Source organism: Gopherus flavomarginatus, chromosome 3 (genome assembly GCF_025201925.1).
Source record: "Gopherus flavomarginatus isolate rGopFla2 chromosome 3, rGopFla2.mat.asm, whole genome shotgun sequence".
NCBI classification, from domain to species: domain Eukaryota; kingdom Metazoa; phylum Chordata; order Testudines; family Testudinidae; genus Gopherus; species Gopherus flavomarginatus.
The window spans coordinates 208,693,265-208,712,481 of NC_066619.1; the positions used below are offsets into that span (position 1 = coordinate 208,693,265).

The 19,217-nt window shown below is 39.6% G+C and overlaps 1 long non-coding RNA gene across 1 annotated transcript in view; it reads right to left on the reverse strand.

Annotated features, from left to right (window-relative positions):
- Positions 1–1,820: 1,820 nt before the first annotated feature.
- The window catches only part of LOC127047875 (uncharacterized), a 44,491-nt gene continuing 27,094 nt past the window's right edge, over positions 1,821–19,217 (reverse strand). The window contains exon 2 of the long non-coding RNA XR_007773503.1: positions 1,821–1,884. This is a non-coding gene — a long non-coding RNA (uncharacterized LOC127047875). The remainder of the gene's footprint in view (positions 1,885–19,217) is intronic.

The window sequence follows — 19,217 nt, forward strand, 5'->3', positions numbered from 1 at the left end:
ATCCAGAACATGCTACAGATGGGTATAATCCGCTCATCTACCAGTGCATGGGCATCTCCAGTGGTTCTGGTACCCAAACCAGATGGGGAAATACGCTTTTGCGTGCACTACCGTAAGCTAAATGCGGTAACTCGTCCAGACAACTATCCAATGCCACGCACCGATGAGCTATTAGAGAAGTTGGGATGTGCTCAATTCATCTCTACAATAGACTTAACCAAGGGGTACTGGCAAGTACCACTAGATTAACCTGCCAAGGAAAGGTCAGCATTCGTCACCCATGCGGGGGTGTATGAATTCAATGTCCTTCCTTTCGGCCTTCGAAATGCACCCGCCACCTTCCAGAGGCTGGTAGATGGTTTACTAGCTGGAATGGGAGAATTTGAAGTTGCCTACCTCGATGATGTGGCCATTTTTTCAGACTCCTGGCCCGAACACCTACTTCACCTGGAAAAGGTCTTTGAGCGCATCAGGCAGGCTGGACTAACTGTTAAGGCCAAAAAGTGTCAAATAGGCCAAAACAGAGTCACTTACCTGGGGCACCAGGTGGGTCGAGAAACTATAAACCCTCTACTGGCCAAGATGTATGCTATCCAAAAGTGGCCTGTCCGAAGATCAAAGAAACAGGTCCAATCCTTCTTAGGCTTGGCCAGGTACTACAGGCAATTTGTACCACACTACAGCCAAATCGCTGCCCCACTGACCGACCTGACCAAAAAGACCCAGCCAAATGCAGTTAAGTGGACTGATGAGTGTCAAAAGGCCTTTACCCAGCTTAAGGCGACGCTCATGTCTGACCCTGTACTCAGGGCCCCGGATTTTGACAGGCCATTCCTAGTAGCCACGGATGCATCTGAGCGTGGTATAGGAGCAGTGCTCATGCAGGAAGCAACAGATCACAACTTCCATCCTGTCATGTTTCTCAGCAAGAAACTGTCTGAGAGGGAAAGTCACTGGTCAGTCAGTGAAAAGGAATGCTACGCCATTGTGTATGCCCTGGAAAAGCTACGCCCATATGTTTGGGGACGGCGGTTCCAGATACAAACTGACCATGCTGCACTAAAGTGGCTTCGTACTGCCAAGGGGAACAACAAAAAACTTCTTCGTTGGAGTTTAGCTCTCCAATATTTGATTTTGAAATTCAGCACATCTCAGGAGCTTCTAACAAAGTAGCTGATGCACTCTCCCATGAGAGTTTCCCAAAATCTAGTAGTTAAAAAGTGTTCTTAAAATGTAGAAGTCTGTTAGTTGTATACTTAGTGGTATATGTAAAGGTGCATGTGTTGTAGTAATCTGTTTATTTTAAAGTTCTAGAAGGAAATCGCTGCCAGTGAGCTTCCCCACTGTCTGCAATTTGGGGGGCGTGTCATAAACAGATAGCTAAGGGTTAATGTCTCTTTCACCTGAAAAAAAAGTAACCTGAAGCACCTGACCAGAGGACCAATCAGGAAACAGGATTTTTTTCAACTCTGGGTGGAGGGAAGTTTGTGTCTGAGTTCTTTGTCTTCGATCTGCCTCTCTCTCAGCTATGAGAAGGATTTTTCTATTTCCTGCTTTCTAATCTTCTGTTTCCCAGTTGTAAGTACAAAGAGATCAGATAGTGAGTTATATGGTTTTTTTCTTTTGTATTTACATGTCTATAGTTGCTGGAGTGCTTTAAATTGTATTCTTTTTAAATAAGGCTGTTTATTCAATATTCTTTTAAGCAATAGACCCTGTATTTGTCACCTTAATACAGAGAGACCATTTTTATGTATTTTTCTTTCTTTTTATATAAAGCTTTCTTTTTAAGACCTGTTGGAGTTTTTCTTTAGTGGGGAACTCCAGGGAAATTGAGTCTGTACTCACCAGGGAATTGGTGGGAGGAAGAAGTCAGGGGGAAACCTGTGTGTGTTGGATGTGCTGGCCTGACTTTGCATTCCCTCTGGGTGAGGGGGGAAGAGAGATTGACTCTCGGTAATTCTGTTCTCCAGGCTGGGAACGGGGAGGGTGGAATCCCTCTGTTTAAATTCACGGAGGTTGCTTCTGTGTATCTCTCCAGGAACACCTGGAGGGGGGAAGGGAAAAGGTTTATTTCCCTTTGTTGTGAGACTCAAGGGATTTGGGTCTTGGGGTCCCCAGGGAAGGTTTTTGGGGGGACCAGAGTGCCCCAAAACACTCTAATTTTTTGGGTGGTGGCAGCAGTACCAGGTCCAAGCTGGTAACTAAGCTTGGAGGTTTTCATGCTAACCCCCATATTTTGGATGCTAAGGTCCAAATCTGGGACTAGGTTATTGACAACCACATCTCAAGGAAAGTGATGAAATGTCATTCTGGAGTGTTCTAGAACCACCTGAGCACTGAAGATTGGCCATCTTCTATTTCATACTCTTGGTGATGCCCTCAAGGATGGTTATTTCACATATGGTAGGTGGCTGACTCCTCAATTTTGGCCAGACCCAATTTATTAAGGGCAAATTAAGAGAATCAGCTAATTCATGGACAATATATGAATTTATGCCATAGGGTTTCTTTGAAGGGAGCATTGGATGACAGATATTTTCCTTCCAGAGCATATAAAAATATTTCTCTCCATACCAAATACTGACATTATTGTCTATCCAATATTCTGTATGACTCACAATATTTGTCAAAGTTGTTTTTTTATGCTGTAGTTATTTTTATTTTTTCAGAGCTATTACTTTGTTATCAACTTCATAGGAATAAGCAAGCAGGAAATTTGCTACATAATGGGATGTTTAATAGACAAAAACCTGAAAGGCTTTTTCATTGGCTATCATTAAGAATGTTCTGGGTGTTTAAGGATTGATCCATAGAGGTCTTTTGTGAAGTCACACTAATGAATTATTACAATAAATCCATGAAAGATTATATTGTGCCCTCTTCTAACATCATGCCCTGTTCTGACACCAGCATCACCTGCCGCTAATCATTAGTAGATTTGGGGGTCTTGCAGGCCATCTTCCCAATGGAAGAGAAATCAGTTACATGAAGTCAGATAAATTCCAAATGTAACTTGTTTTATGTATACACAGTCCTGAAATAGAGATACTCAAACAGCATGCAGGCAATTCCTCTTTCCATGCCCCAAACCAGTGCCCAGATTCCGGAGAGTTCCTCTACCTCAAGTATTGACTCTAATAAGGCAGAGAGCAAACTGCCCTGCTGCTCATAGATTCTGTTCCCCAAAACTTTGTATAACCAGAACAAACACAACAGTATGTCTTCCCAAAACTGATCATTTCCTTACGTGCCAATAAAAAGTCTATGTGTAACAGTGCAACCTGCTTTACCAAGCAGATAAGTCTGTGAGCTGCAGGTACAACTATATAAATGTGGGTTTAAAGGGAAAAAAAGTCATGTTGTTTGTGCATTTACTGTATTTCAAGCTCTTCAAAAGCATGAAAGCTAAAAGCTCCTATTGATCAATAGAAGCTAAGAGTACAGCTGAAAAAGGAACAGAAAAAACCCACTAGAGACTGGAAACCATTTGGCTCAGTGAGGTTTAGATAATTCAGAAGGTAAGAGGAAGAATATCTGTCAACATGCAGCTCCCAGATTGCAGGATTTTTTTCCCATTACTGTTTCCTCAATATACTTTAGAAAATTTCAGCTTTTATTGCAGAAGTCAATTATGGCTAGTAAAATATAAAAAACACATCCTCCATTAATTTTTTTAATTTTGAACGCTCTCTTGCTTTGGTTACATAAGATTGCTACTGCAGCTGCTCCTCTGAAAAATTTTTAATATGCATCTCCATATCACTGAGCATTGTCAGTGTTCAGAGACTTCATCCTTCATCCAAATGAGGTTAAATAATAAGACCAACACATCAGGCAACATGTTATCTGGAGCAGGTGTCATGTTGTTTTTCAGAGACCTGACTGAGGCTTCAATTTCTACTTCCAATATGTGTTTCTTGTTGTTGCCTTTACAGTTGATAGCCTCAAGGACAACTGAGTCAACCTGAGTATTCATGTTCAATAACTGATGCAAAAATTCTTTCCATCTTTTAAGCTTTTGATTTTTATCTAGTATCTAGTTCTTCTGAGCATCACATAGCTGACTTGTCACAGATGTTAATTTATTTGATCGTACTCTGACTTTCTGAAAAAGCCCTCTCTTATTATGTTTTTGACAGTGTTGTTCAAGCTTTTTTCCTTCTCTCCGAAGCCAGTATTTTTTAACCTTTTTAACCACTCTTTTTAAATTCCTTGTCACGCAGTCTGTATTTGTTTTTCCACTCAGAGCAACTTTCAGCTTTCAGAAGTTCATGATATGGTTTCTTTTTTCTTCTTGATAGGTTTTCTATCTCTAGTGTCACACAGTCTTTCCTTTTTGGATGCAAACTCATTTCTAAAACCTCTTTGCTCAGAGCATGAGTGATGACTTTCACTTCTGTCCAGAATTGTTCTGGTGTTGCATCCACTAGGTCTAAAATAGGGGTAAAGGGCCACTGATGGTGTTCTGAAAGGTCACTATAGTGCCTGTATTTGTCAGGATCCAACACCAAAGATGCTCTTGTCTTTTTTCCCCAAAATTTTTTTTAGAGTATTAAGTCTGATCCTGACTGTGGCAATCACTACCCAAAAGTCTGAACCTGCTTTTTCGTTTTTATAGATCCTACAATTTAGGACACTTGTTTTTCAGCAATTATCTTAGTAAGATGAAGCTGATCATGATTTTTCTAGTACCATTTTTCTTTATTGGTTTGCAGTATTTGCTAGAAACAAGTTGTTTAATAGCACAAAAAAAATCAATTTATTGCCTTGCTTATTTCTTGCTCATATTCCTTTCTTTACCATGTTATTCTCCTAGTTGTTGTCACTCCCAATCATGGCATTAAATTCCCCCATTATAATAAAAAAATATCTAGATGGAGTTAGGGAAATCTCTCTTTGAAATCCTTTGTAAAACTGGTTTATCCTCTGCATCTGTGTGAGTGAGCAGACTTCCATTAGAGTCAGAGGGCCATGAGATGCCCCTATAGCTTTCCAAAGCAGTGTAAGCTTTTTCTGATAGTATGAAGGAAAATCCTTCTCTTTGGGCATTGACAATCCTTCCAGAGTAAATGATTTTGCAGTACTTTATGGAGAGTTCACCACTGCCAGCCCAGTGTGTTTCACAAATACTGAGAATGTCTCTGGAAAAGGATGTAGCTCTGGTTTTGAGTTTCATCAATTAACATTCTGGCTTTGCCACACTCATATAGTATTCTTAAATCCCATGTTCCAATATGCACTCTTGTTTTGGCACTGACCAATCTGTTTTTTCCTAGCTTTTTTTTTTTCTTTTTCTTTGTAGCAGCTGAAGTTTCCAAATTGCTGGTACAGACTCTTTTAGGCTGGGTGATGTCTGACCAATATGGTCATCATTTTGATTCTTGCTCATTTTGTCTGTTTCTTGGCTTAAGTAAGTACCTAGACTGCCAGCCAACTCAAATCTAGGCAACTCCTCCTCCATTCACTACCTATTATGAGTAGCTGGGTTGCACCACAAGGAGTTTAGAGTTGGACATTGTGTTTGTGGTCTGGTCAGATTTCTGCTCTGATTTAAGGTACCATGGGGTTGGACCTGCCAGTGTTTGACTCATCAGCAAGATCATCTAGAAGAAAAGTAACTTGCCCTTTACAACCCTGTAATATAAGAGGGAGAAAAGGTGAAGAAAAAGGATAGAACAAGGAGTTGTCAATATTTATCTCTAGCAGTGGGTTTTCCACATCCATGGTGACTAGGGACAATACCAAAAATGACCATTCCCATATCTCCCAGGGAAAACTGCCAAATTTGGTTTGCCTCCTATGCAGCAACAAGGTGAATTCAGTACTGCAGATCTTTCTAAGAGAATAGAGCTGGTGAGAAACTGGATTTTTCGTTCTGCAGGAAATTCTTACTTTAAAAAAATTAATTTCAAATAAAAACAAAAAGCTGAAATTTCTAAATTTCCTGTAAAAGGAAAATTCTGGAATCTATTATTTTACTATGGTAAGAACATGCCATTTTGACTTTGTTTCAATTCATTGTTTTTACTCTTCTATTAAAATAAATACAATATATGTTTTATTACATTTAATATTTTACTACTAAAGTAAAAACAAAATGAATTGAAACTCTGACTTCCCCACCCCCCAAAAAAATTTCTGATTTTGACAAAACTGATTTTTTGGCAAAAATGTTCCATTGAAATTTTTTGACCAGATCTATATGAGAGCTATTTATTTATCAGGGAGAACGCCATACATTCCCAGAGCATTGATCACTTTGTTTTTAACATTAACAAAATTCCCTGAAGCATAAGTTTGAGTTACTGAGTTTGACTCTTATTCTTTACTTCTCCTATAGCAATCTTCACGGACCACAGGAGGGAAGCGCTTTGGAGAGTCACCAGAAAGTCAGTTTGTTTGCACATGGCTTGAATTCTAGCTGCAGTTTGCAGCATCTCTGTAAAGAGTTTTCTTTAATAAACAACGAATTTAGTTTTAGAAACATGGAGTCTTTTCATGTCATTACCCAGCACACAATACATGAAACATCTTCCATATCTCACACAGATTTGTATGTGGGAGTGAAGGGTGGGGTTATTATTTTGTAGTTCCTTGTTAATATAAAAGAAAAAACGGATTAGCTTCTCATAATTTGGCCTTGAGAGGTGAAATTAGTTCTAGTGTCTACAGTTCAAGAAGGATGTTGATAAATTGGAGCCATGTGAATGATTAAAGGATTGGAAAACATGCCCTGTAATGACACACTCAAGGATTTCTATCTATTCAGTTTAACAAAGAGAAGGCTAAATGGTGATTTGTTTATCTTCTATAAGTACCTACATGGGGAATAAAAATTTGGTAATGGACTAGCTGACAAGGGTATAATAAGATCTAATGGCTGAAAGTTGAAGCAAGATAAGTTCAGAATGGAAATAAGACACACATTTTTAACAGTCAGAGTAATTAACCATTAGAAGAATTTACCAAGAGTTTGACAGAGTCTCCATCACTGGCAATTTTTAAATTGAAATTGGATGCTTTTCTAAAATATAGTTAGGAATTAATTCAGGGAATTTCTATGGCTTGAGGTTATAAAGGTCAGACTAGATGATCACGATGGTCCCTTCTGACTTTATAATCTATTAATGAGGTATCTTATGACCTTTGTAAGTATTTTGGCTATGCAATCATATGGCTCATTTCATCCACTTTTGTGGGAGATGGAATCTTGTTTCTGTCAAAAAATAGCCAAAAAGACAACAAAAATGCTCTTATATATTGATATATTATAATCTGACATTGTAATAATCTAGTTTGCACAAAATGCTAGATTTAAATATAAAATTGTGAGTATAATTCTTCCATCACACCAATGTTTTATTAGTGTAACCATATGTGTATCTATAGTTGCTTATGATTTACACTGATAAAAGGAAAAAATAGACCCAGCCTATTAGCAAGAGCATCTAAAGCCAGTAGCATGAATTATCCCTTTGATGTCAGAATGGGAATAACTCAATTTACCTGGCAAATGGAACAATGGATACAGTTTAAAACTTTAGGGTTTAAAAACCTTTTTACTGGTAATATATCATCTGTACTAGTGATATCCCTATTCCAAGTACAGGGACTACCTGCTCAAACTAGGAAGGAAAGGGAGACTCAGAGAACTCTACTATATTGCCTAAATCTGAGAAAAAAGGAATGATACAGCAAAGAAAGTACCTGAAGTCTTCACTATGATGTCATCCTGTCACCCCAAAAGCCCAGTGCTCTGAAATCAGCACTGAGATCAGCACAGCATGTGGAGTAGAAGATGAAGCCTGGCCCGCCTTTCAGAAGGGACTCAGCAGTTCAGTAGCATGACAGCAAAGTGGCTGGTTGCAGACTCTCATGATTCTAGATGCACATAGGGAAAGTCAAGCAGAGGGAAAAGAGAAATAAAAAAAATATATAAAGAAGAGACGGAACAGGCAGCATGAGGAGAAAAGATAAGGAACCCAAAGAAGTCCTTGATAATGGATAAATGCCATGTATGAAGAACATGTGTGGGAGCTAGTGATGGGGCAGGGGTGGGGATAGGGGTCAGGGTGTGAATGGTGAACAACCTTAAAGGAAATTCCCCCTTTCCTCTTTGAAACAGAAATTAAATGAGGGCACCTTTCAGACTAAAGAGCTGTGTTCTACTCCCTAAAAGCTATCACAGGGAGACCATGGGAGAGCGAAGGGAATGGACACTAATAAAGTGCAAGGCCATAGGAGACACTGTGCAGAGATGTTCCATTGAGCTTCCAACAGTGAGAGAGAAGTTAGCATGAGCTGAAAAGAAAATTCTTATTGGAATCAGTAATTATAAACCTCAGTGAATTTTCTCATACTACATATTCTCTCCACGCACAATGGACTTCAAATAAGAATAGTGACTAAAGAGCTGACTTCTGTGGGTTAAGACTCCTTCACACTCCCCCTGAAGGTAAGAGATGGAAGCTCTCTGGAACTAGTTGCTAGGTTCAACCTTGACAGCAGGATTCAGCTTCTGGCAACTGTTCAATCTGTGCCAACAGGTTGACTGTAAGATGAGGAAGAAGGCATACGCCCTTAGGCGGAGACACAGCAGTGCCCAGTCACTCGGAGCAAGCAGTGGAGGAGAGATAAAGGGCATTCTGTGTATTACGCAGGACCTAGCCCTGGGATTTCCAGGTCATAGAAGAATAATAAAAGTTAGTTCTGAGTCTCTAAAGGACCATTACCTTAATGCACTGATTTGAAGAGGCATGAAGTGGGAGAGATTCAGAGAAACAATTCCAGAGAAATTCCATCTTGAAGAGGGAAATGAATGGTATAATTTCATAAAGGATTCTATGCTCAGTTGTCCCAAGGTGAGGAGTGAGGGTTGCCCAGTAGCTTCCGGGGAAAGGAACAGAGTTTCCTAATCTTGCCAGACATCCTGGTTTCTCTTTTGGGGAGAAAAAAGATGGGAAATGACACCAGAGTGTCAAACCTTAAAATTATGCAGATTTGGCAATACAAAGAATGTATGTGATACTGTGTTACCGTACAAGGTTAGTGTATGTAACCAGTCCTGATTGCATTAAAGTATTAATTGTACTAATTTGACAAATACTTTTAAATGATATAAAGCAAGGCTCAGAGTTAAAACTGAAATTTGAACCTGCAGACTTCTCATTAATTGATTGTTCAGCCTTCACTTTAATATTAGTTTTATGTATGGAACAGAAAATGCACTATATGCAGTATTGCCAACTCTATGTCTTCAAAATTTATGAATCAACTTTCCCATTCCCAAAGATCTTGGGGTTGGTTTAGAAATCCTTAGATTAAAAAAATGACTTTGTTATTCATCTACCTTTTAATTTGTCAGATTCATAGATTCATAGATTGTAGGGCTGGAAGGGACCTCGAGAGATCATCGAGTCCAGTCCCCTGCCCTCATGGCAGGACCAAATACTTTCTAGACCATCTCTGATAGACATTTATCTAACCTACTCTTAAATATCTCCAGAGATGGAGATTCCGCAAACTCCCTGGGCAGTTTATTCCAGTGTTTAACCACCCTGACAGTTAGGAACTTTTTCCCATTGTCCAACCTAAACCTCCCTTGCAGCAGTTTAAGCCCATTGCTGCTTGTTCTGTCCTTAGAGGCTAAGATGAACAAGTTTTCTCCCTCCTCCTTATGACACCCTTTTAGATACCTGAAAACTGCTATCATGTCCCCTCTCGGTCTTCTCTTTTCCAAACTAAACAAACCCAGTTCTTTCAGCCTTCCTTCATAGGTCATGTTCTCTAGACGTTTAATCATTCTTGTTGCTCTTCTCTGGACCCTCTCCAATTTCTCCACATCTTTCTTGTCAGCACTGGACACAATATTCCAGTTGAGGACTAACCAGTGCAGAGTAGAGCAGAAGAATGACTTCTTGTGTCTTGCTCACAACACACCTGTTAATGCATCCCAGAATCATGTTTGCTTTTTTTGCAACAGCATCAGACCATTGACTCATATTTAGCTTATGGTCCACTATAACCTCTTGATCCCTTTCTGCTGTACTCCTTTCTAGACAGTCTCTTTCCATTCTGTATGTTTGAAATTGATTGTTCCTTCCTAAGTGGAGCACTTTGCATTTGTCTTTATTAAACTTCATCCTGTTTACCTCAGACCATTTCTCCAATTTGTCCAGATCATTTTGAATTATGACCCTATCCTCCAAAGCAGTTGCCATCCCTCCCAGTTTGGTATCATCTGCAAACTTAATAAGCATACTTTCTATGCCAATATCTAAGTTGTTGATGAAGATATTGAACAGAGCCGGTCCCAAAACAGACCCCTGCGGCACCCCACTTGTTACACCTTTCCAGCAGAATTGGGAACCATTAATAACTACCCTCTGAGTATGGTTATCCAGCCAGTTATGCACCCACCTTAGAGTAGCCCCGTCTAAGTTGTATTTGCCTAGTTTATTGATAAGAATATCATGCAAGACAGTATCAAATGCCTTACTAAAGTCTAGGTATACCACATCCACCGCTTCTCCCTTATCCACAAGACTCGTTATCCTATCAAAGAAAGCTATCAGATTGGTTTGACATGATTTGCTTTTTACAAATCCATGCTGGCTATTCCCTATCACCTTACCACCTGCCAAATGTTTGCAGATGATTTCCTTAATTACTTGTTCCATTATTTTCCCCAGTACAGAAGTTAAACTAACTGGTCTGTAGTTTCCTGGGTTGTTTTTATTTCCCTTTTTATAGAAGGGCACTATATTTGCCCTTTTCCAGTCTTCTGGAATCTCTCTAGTCTCCCATGATTTTCCAAAGATAATAGCTAGAGGCTCAGATACCTCCTCTATTAGCTCCTTGAGTATTCTAAGATGCATTTCATCAGGCCCTGGTGACTTGCAGGCATCTACCTTTTCTAAATGATTTTTAACTTGTTCTTCTTTCTATTTTATCTTCCAAACCTACCCCTTCCCATTAGAATTCACTATGTTAGACATTCCTTCAGACTTCTCAGTGAAGACCGAAACAAAGAAGTCATTGAGCATTTCTGCCATTTCCAAGTTTCCTGTTACTGTTTCTCCCTCCTCACTGAGCAGTGGGCCTACCCTGTCCTTGGTCCTCCTCTTGCTTCTAATGTATTGATAAAAAGTCTTCTTGTTTCCCTTTATTCCCGTAGCTAGTTTGAGCTCATTTTGTGCCTTTGACTTTCTAATCTTGCCCCTGCATTTCTGTATTGTTTGCTTATATTCATGCTTTGTAATCTGTCCTAGTTTCCATTTTTTATATGACTCCTTTTTATTTTTTAGATATGCAAGATCTTGTGGTTAAGCCAAGCTGGTCTTTTGCCGCATTTTCTATCTTTCCTACCCAGCGGAATAGCTTGCTTTTGGGCCATTAATAGCGTCCCTTTGAAATACTGCCAACTCTCCTCAGTTGTTTTTCCCCTCAGTCTTGATTTCCATGGGATCTTACCTATCAGCTCTCTGAGGCTACGTCCAGACTACCCACCGTATCGGCGGGTTAAAATCGATTGCTCGGGGATCGATATATCGCGTCTGATCTAGACGCGATATATCAATCCCCGAGCGCGCTTATATCGATTCCGGAACTCCATCAACTCCAACGGAGTTCCGGAATTGACAGGGAGAGCCGCGAACATCGATCCCACGCGATGTGGACGGGTGAGTAATCCGATCTTAGATATTCGACTTCAGCTACGTTATTCACGTAGCTGAAATTGCATATCTAAGATCGATTCCCCCCCCGTAGTGTGGACCAGCCCTGAGCTTACCAAAATAACATTGTCTCTATTTTGTTGTACTCCCTTCTACCCTTCCTTAGAATTGTAAACTCCGTGATTTCAAGATTACTTTCACCCAAGCTGCCTTGCACTTTCAAATTCTCAACGAGTTCTTCCCTATTTGTTAAAATCAAATCTAGAACAGCTTCCCTCCCAGTAGCTTTTTCAACTTTCTGAAATAAAAAGTTGTCTGCAATGCAGTCCAAGAACTTATTGGATAGTCTGTGCCCCGCTGTGTTATTTTCCCAACATATATCTGAATAGTTGAAGTTCCCCCATCACCACCAAATCTTGGGCTTTGGATGATTTTGTTAGTTGTTTAAAAATAGCCTTATTCACCTCTTCCACCTAGTTAGGTGGCCTGTAGTAGACTCCTAGCATGAAATCACCCGTGTTTTTTACCTCTTTTAGCCTAACCCAGAGTCTCTCAACACTTCCATCTCCTATGTCAATCAGGAGAATGTGTCTCTGTCTTTAGCTTTCTCAGTTGAGCAGATGGTAGAGCTCCTGAGTGGTTCTGTGCTGGTTAAGATCCCAGGCAACTGGGAGTTGAAAGTTTCAAAGTCCCAAAGAGGGCAATTTGAAGATCCATGCTGATCTTCTGGTTCCCTGGATTGGCCCAGCCAGATTGATCAGGCAGGAGGAAGAAAGTTGGAAACGCCAGGCATCTGTGGATCATTACAGATCCAAGACCAGTGCCAGATTAGCCCCTGGGCCAAGGGGGCCTGTTCCCCAGGGCCCCAGCCAATTCAGAGGCCCCTGGAAAAAGGCACTCCGGTGCTCCAATTTGCTCCGCTTGCCCGGCGCTCCTGCCGGGGAACTTCTTGACCCATTACCACTGCCTGCCTAGCACTCCTGCTGGGGAGCAATGTCAGGACATGGAGGTTTGCCCTGCCTCACCCACCTGGTGCTCCTGCAGGGGAACGGGGGAACTCACTTCCCAGCAGGAGCCCTGGGGGGACGTGCAATGAGGGGGAATGCAGGTGGAAGAGGTGGGAAGGGGCCCCCTACTTTCTCAAGCCCAGGGCCCCACAAATCCCTAATCCATCTCTGTCCAAGGGACTGTGGGGTGTGTGGAGACTAGAACCAATTTCATCTGGGACTGGGAGGATGGTGCATGACAAGGCTGCTCTGTACATCTGAGGCAATACAATCTCAAGGACTCTGCAGGGTAGATGGAGGCTAGGACCAAACCTCCTTTGGTCCTCGGCAAATGGTGCATGAAAAAGCAAGGCTTCTTTGCGAATCCAGAATCCTTTCACAAACTCTTTGCTTAGGACCAAAGAAGATTGGTTCTGGTCTCCATATCTCCTGGGGACCAGTATACATGTAAGGTACAGGAGTCCTCTGGTCCTGGAAAGATGGTGTGTGAAAGGCAAGTCCACCTGAGATATTCAGGAGCCATTACTTCACCAGGATGCTGCAGGATGTGAAGAGGATGGGAGAAATCTCCTTTGGTTTTAGAAAGGTGGTATATAAAAGGCAATGCTACTCTGCAAATTCTGGGACCCTTAGCCAATTGCAAAGTGCCAATGGGAGCAATTTAAAGTTCTATATCAACCTTGTAGTTCTCATAACCCAAAGAACCTTAGCGCTCTCCTGTAGTGACCGAATGAGGAGAAGAATATGTCAAAAAGAGTCTTTATAATTCAGTTTCATGCTATTGGAGACCATAAAATGTGTTAATCAAATTAACAGGACATTGCATGGTGGCATTACAGAGCAGTTAGGCTATTTGGGGGCCTTAACTGTGCATTTCCATACTTTAACATGTTTGGATTCCTTTTATGTTTAACATTAAGCCTTGGCTTAATCATGTTTAGTTTTGGTATAACTGCAGTTGTAATGTATTTTATCTTACTGATATGTGTTCTTAACCATAATTCCATCTTTACATAGTTTTTGTCTGACAATTAAGGAGAGAGGAATAGATATCTCAATATGTTGCTCACTCTTTATGTCTAGTAAGCTTTTGATGGTAAAGGTTCAAAAATATAGTTCCAAAAAACACAGGGGAAATATCCAAAAATAAAATTATCCTTACTGATTCCACAGAGGAAGTGAAAGATTCTCATCTAGTCCCTATTAACATTAAAAGACAAATAATATCTTTCCCAGAGCCCATTCAGTTAAAAAGGAAATATAGCTCAGAAGAGAAACAGAGTTTATCAGATTCAGAAGATGAGCTTCCTATTAAATAACAAAACAAACTTGAAAACCTAAATTCCTTTAGGGAATTTGCCATTTTTATTCAAGCTGAGTAATATCTTTCTCTTCAAGTAATCCTGTTGATTTTAATAGGACTTCTTACTGAGTACTATTAAATGCAAATTAGAGTGGAAAAATCTGTCCCTTAGATTTTAAGAAAGGCCATAGACAAAGAAGAAATAAAGAAAGAGAGAGATTGTTCTTCCACTTACAGCTCATCTTTTGCAGAGTGGGGACAATTCAGATTTTGAACAAGAAAAGTCAGAGGAAAAAGGCTAGAATAGATTATTCCTAATGGACTGTATTGCAATTGTGCTGAAGACATTGATTAATATTCTTTGACTTTCAGCCTGAAGAGGAAGAAAGCAAGAAGAAAAAGACAGACAAGAAAACTAAAAATGATAAAACCAGCCATAAATAACAATTCCCTTCAGACACTGCTAAGCAGGTCTGTGCCCCACTGCATTCAGAAATTCTAAAACAGAGAAGGAATATCCCCCAAAAAACAGGTATCTAAACAGGCAAAAATCAAAAGTTTTATTAATCCAAAAGGACTTCATCATTCTTATCTAGGCATCATTAATTAAAATCACAATAATGCCTTCTTCCAAAGAATTCACTAACAAGATAATGGAGTCCTCTCTGAGAAGGATTTATGAGGGTTTGTGTTCAAGGTGCTTCTGCAGCTTTGCCAGAGCTGCTTTTGTTAAAATGGGTAACTTGACAGTCTCTGCTTAATCTTCCAAGCTAAAGGTTAGTGCCCTTTGAAGTCAGGGGAAAGATTCCCACTGACTTCAGTGGGTGCTGGATCAGGCCTTCTGAATATAATCACACAAATAAACAAAGCCAGAATACAAGGTCCTTGCTCACCTGAATGTGCTAAAACACAGCTGAGCTGAGGGCAAGGTCCATGCAATATATATATAAAAAGCAATATTTGGATCACTGCACCATGCTGATCCAATATTAACTGTTAGTTTAGATTGTTAGAAGAGCTGCAAAGGAAGTATCATTTTGGAGATAGTGGCAGAGCTTTTCAATTATTCTCAAGCTCTTATCAGATCTGCAAATTCCCTTATTAATTGAGAGGAGCATACATTAGTAAAGAGCTACAAAAATGAGATTTTTATCTTGTCCATTTTGATCTAATGCCTTTATCAAATGTATTTTGTAGGTTTTGAACTACACTACATTTCATCTGATTTACAGATTTGCCATGCAAACTTTCTACCATGAAGTAGAGGGAATCAAATCAGAACCACATTTGAGATCTGTACTACTACCATTGGCCTTTGAAAAGGTATGGATTTATCAGTGACCTAAATTCACACGTCATGGGAGAAAAAGAAAAAATATATAACAGACTGAACTATTACATCAGAATAAAATGTGAGGTAATTGAACAGATTATGAATCTAAGGTACATCAGTGAGGGCAATAATAGTGATGGGCAGAAAGCATACATTTGAAATAGAAAATGCTCATGTTTGGTGGTTGGAAGGGGAGTACATTATGAAATATCCTAAAGTCTGAGGAATTCTATCACAGAAAAATTGAGAAGGAAATGTTAATGATAAAAAGATCTCCTAGTAATTTTTCTTTTCAATTGTTTTTAATGGATGGAGCTTTGAAATATTAGCACGTCAGCCAACACACCACTTTATTCCTGCAGTTTAAATGGAACCAGTTTGGAAACTTCTCATTACTGAGAAATCATTATTTTAATTAGTCTCCTATCGAAAATACTTACTTAGGTATTTCTAAATAAGAGGTGGGAGGAGAAGATTCCACATGAATTGTTCACTTTAGTACCATTCAGTACTCAATATTGTTTTCTGATGGACATGCCAGATACATCAATGAACGAGCTACCACCGGTGATTAGTAGATATTCCTCATAAAATCTGTCTGTCAATTTTGCCTCTTCTGACGTTAGATTACAGTTTTCTCTAGATTAGGAAGGCATGATTCCTGAGTCCTGATATGATGCACAAGAAGGTTCATCATTTCATCTCTTGCTGGGAGACCACAGCTTCTTCGACACCCTGATCACTACCCCATTCCTATGTATTGGAGCAGCTGGTTGGTGCTACACATTATCAGTGACCACAACAGCTTCCATTCTACTGCTGACCACCTCACTTCACAAAGTGGTTCACTCAAGCACTTCCTGTTACCACAGGAAGCACTAGAAGGAGATTTACTATACTGCAGAGAAGATAGTGGTGAGAAATGTGATTGGAAGCAGAGAAAAATCTTTTAAGTCTGAATGGCCCAATTGCTAGTGGCTCCCCCTTCTTAGTAAGAATGAGAATGTTGACAATTTAGAAAAAGAAGGTGAACTCAAAAGAAAGGCTAGGAGACCTCAACAGAAGGGTGAGGAAATGGCAAGAGTGGAGGAACTGGATGGAAGGAAACCTGTGGTTGAGAAGAATTTGTCCACATGCTGGACGAAGGGGTGCTATTTTGGTGGCTAGGAAAGATTATGGTGGGAAGCTGGTTGAATAAAATTATAGAATTTGGGAGAAAGACACAAGGAAAGAGACAGCGTGAGGGAAAAGAGAGAATATGGAGAAATAAGAGAGAAAGACAAGACAGAAATTCTAAAACATTGGTGCCCAAACTTTTTATCTTGCATCCCCCCCTTACCATAATGAATGTGTCCATGCTCCCCCTCTGCCCTGCTCCCACACCCATTACTGCACAGTTGGTTTAGCAGAGGAGCTTGGGCTGAAGGCGGAACTGGGGGCGGAACTGTGGATGGGGGAGGAGCTGGGGATAGAGGCAGAGCTAGAGTGGGGGCGGAGATGGAATCAGGCAGGGCTGGAGCCAGAGTTGTGGGCGGGGCCAGAGCTGGGCTGGGGGCAAAACGGGGCCGGGTGTCCCTGTCCCTTATGGGACAGTGCTGAGTCCCACTGTGCACTGCACTGAACATTCCTTTACACACACACTCCGGTGGGTACACCCCACAGTCTGAGGACCACTCTTCTAAAAGGAACATTAGACCAGCAAACTAAGCTGATGAGTAAGTGAAAAATCAGAACATTGTTTTGAAGAGAAAAGAGATAAAATACAAGAATAGTTGTAGGAAAATATATTTTTTAAGTGAACGGTAAAATTATACCAAGAAAATTCATTGGATTGTCCATTGAAAGTTTTCAATATGTGATAAAAGGCAAATAACATTTGTGTATGTGATATAAGCACATACATGCACAAACACACTTTCATTGCAAATGTAAATCTGTGCTTTGGCTCTAGTGTCCAAAAGTCCCCATCAACAATAACCTTCACTCTTGTTGGTTTGTTATGGCTCTGCAGACATGCTGAGAAAAGTAGGAAAAATGATACCGATGATATCATCAGTAAGCACCCGCTCATTTAGGATTCAATATTGAGCTCTTTGAAGCTATTGGCAAAACTCCCATTGTTTTCAGTGGTACAGGAGCAGGCTTTTAATTTTTATGCTGTTTTGGATTAAGCAATTAGTGTTAGTTTCCTATGTAATTATGCATTAAAGTGTATTCTGAAGTTAATTTTAAGAAGCACTAAATTGGAAGCAAATGATGGTTTCATCTCTTGTATTCCAGGTTTTTAGACTATTTAAAGTGTCTTTAAAAATCCTTATTTCCTATCTAACTTAAATGGACATTATTTTCAAATGTATACTTCTCCCATTCTGTGCCAATGTATACAAGTCATTAATAATAAATCTTCATGTGAAATAGTTTGTTTAATTTTTTACCCTACGGAGATATAATGGGGAAATAATAATAATAGGAGAATTTTTAAATGTTATCATTGCAAAGGAAAGATGCAGAGATTTGGGATTTATAACAAGGGTCCAATCTGGCATCCCTTGCCCATCCAAATTTCACATCGACAAAATAGGATGTATACAAATATGTAGCTTCCACCTTCAGGAGCTATATGTGAAAGTAGGACCTTAGCAGACAAACATTTATGCTGCCAGTGCCAACTGAAGTTATAGTGAATCCCTGACTTCATCAATGAATGTAGTTTTAGAAAAAGCTGACTCATTCATTTTTATTTATATTGTTCCTGTTTCAAAGAAAATTTGGGATAATTTGAGGCTTAGGGATTAAGTGCAATAAACTATAAATCTTTATTTGCACTCTTGAAGAATATATAGATGTCACAAGGTAACGATTTGGGAGGTGGGTATGGGTGTTTATGTTTTAGTATACATATCATCATTACAGATGGAGTGAGTGGGCAGGGGTTGCAATCAACTATGAAATGCAAATGTATCTCATGCCATTGTTCCTGCTTATATGATGTGTAAAATATATTCAAAAATCTATCTCACTCTCTTCTTCAGAAAGCACCACAAATATTTTTGTGTTTGTTTTTAGCACCACAAATATTTTTGATGCCACATACAAATGTATGTAAGAAAATACTGACATTGAAAAGGAGCTTAGCTATTAGGGACTGAGTACAATAATCCTCAAACCAGAAAATTGTTGCAGCACAAGCAAGTGCTCTTATCGGTCAAGGGGTTCCAGATAAACTTTACCTGAAACAGATGAAAAGCCACATAAAGAAGCTGGATATACCACACATCTAATTAATGTTAGTTTTTGCTATCCACTGATGTTGTGGAGTGCTGTAGGATCTATCAAGTGTGTCAGTGGTTTTGATTAATTATGTATCCCTCCTTGAATATTTGCATTCTGATCAAACATTTCAGCTTCACAATATTTTATGCAGCAATCAGCTTCACTGGGTCATCTTTCACGAAATCAACAGACACATTCAGTACGGAAAGTTACTAGTTTCAGAAAAGAAAAGCTAAAGCATAACAAAATTTTGGTCTCAACTCAGCAGTCCTTCTCTAGTCAATAAAACACAGAAGCACATCCTAATATTCCTTGCTAAATTGTACTTTAAAAGGGTATCTAAAATTACCATTTCAGAAAATCAAGTAATCTCATTTAAAAACTTATTTTTAACTGTTCTCAAAAACCTCGTATGGAATTTTTCCAATACTACACGTGAACATGAATTTGGAGTCACATGTATTCATAGTAAGTATGAAGAGGTCTTCAGTTGCTATCCAACAGAATGTGTTAATGTCTAAATGCAAATGACTATCCCCTCTACCCATCCTAAAAATAGGATTGTCCTGAATAGAACTAATATTTTAATAGAATCAGCATCTATGTGCACATTTACAATACAC